The sequence below is a fragment of the Schistocerca gregaria genome, unplaced genomic scaffold (assembly GCF_023897955.1).
Source record: "Schistocerca gregaria isolate iqSchGreg1 unplaced genomic scaffold, iqSchGreg1.2 ptg000437l, whole genome shotgun sequence".
In the NCBI taxonomy this organism is placed as follows: domain Eukaryota; kingdom Metazoa; phylum Arthropoda; class Insecta; order Orthoptera; family Acrididae; genus Schistocerca; species Schistocerca gregaria.
The window spans coordinates 2169585-2171137 of NW_026061860.1; positions in this window are offsets into that span (position 1 = coordinate 2169585).

Genomic DNA, 1553 nt, shown 5'->3' on the forward strand with positions numbered 1-1553 from the left:
TAAGTTGATGTAACGGCCATAAGAAGCAGTACAATTCAAGTTTTAGTTATCGATTAATGACTTTTTACCCTTCTTTGGTGCCTTGGACATGAGCTAGGACCTTAAGATCTTGTATGACAGTAGGACTAGCAGCCGCGTTGGACGGGAGAATGTGAAAAGTGTTCGTATGTATAAATACCTCAGAAATCCGTCCGTTTTCGTCATTTGTTATCGAATCGACTTAAAGCCAGATCGTCACATTGGCCGCCCTTCTCTCTGAAACGGTTACATTTATCGTCTGCAAAGCTATGTCGCGTGCTGCGGTATGCGGGGACACTAAAAGCACTATAGTAGAACACAGAATAAGCTTCTATGTTGATGTAATAGCCAATAAGAAGCAGTAAAATTCAAGTTGTAGTTATCGATTATTATATTTTTACCCTTCTTTGGTGCCTTGGACATGAGCTAGTACCTTAAGATTTAGCATGAACACAGGACTAGCAGCCGCGTTGCACGGGAGAATGTGAAAAGGTTTCATATGTAGTAAAAACCTGAGAAATCCGTTTATTTTCGTCATTTGTTATCGAATCGACTTAAAGCCAGATCGTCACTTGGCCGCTCTTCTCTCTGAAACGGTTACATTTATCGCCTGCAAAGCTATGTCGCGTGCTGCGGTATGCGGAGACACTAAAAGCACCATAGTAGAACACAGAAGAATCTTCTAAGTTGAAGTAATAGCCAGTAAGGAGCAGTACAATTCAAGTTTTAGTTACCGAATATTGACTTTTTACCCTTCTTTGGTGCATTGCACATGTGCTAGAGCCTTAAGATTTTTGAAGAAAGGAGGACTAGCAGCCGCGTTGCACGGGAGAATGTGAAAAGGATTCATATGTAGTAAAAACCTGAGAAATCCGTCCGTTTTCGTCATTTGCTATCGAATCGACTTAAAGCAGATCGTCACATTGGCCGCTCTTCTCTCTGAAACGGTTACATTTATAGTCTGCAAAGCTATGTCGCGTGCCGCGGTATGCGGGTTCACAGAAAACACCTTAGTAGAACACAGATGAAGCTTCTGCGTTGATGTAATAGGCAGTAAGAAGTAATACAATACAATTTTTAGATATCGATTAATGACTTTTTACCCTTCTTTGGTGACTTGGACATGAGTCAGGACCTTAAGATTTTGCATGAAAGGAGGACTAGCAGCCGCGTTGCACGGGAGAATGTGAAAAGGTTTCATATGTAGTAAAAACCTGAGAAATCCGTCCGTTTTCGTCATTTGTTATCGAATAGACTAATAGCCAGATCGCCACATAGGCCGCTCTTCTCTCTGAAACGCTTACATTTATCGTCTGCAAAGCTATGTCGCGTGCTGCGGTATACGGAGACACTAAAAGCACCATAGTAGAACACAAATGAAGATTCTAAGTTGATGTATTGGCCAATAAGAAGTAGTACAATTAACGTTTTAGCTATCAATTATTGAGTTTTTCTCTTCTTTGATTCCTTGGACATGAGCTAGGACCTTAAGGTTTTGCATGAATGGAGGTCTAGCAACCGCGTTGCACGAAAGA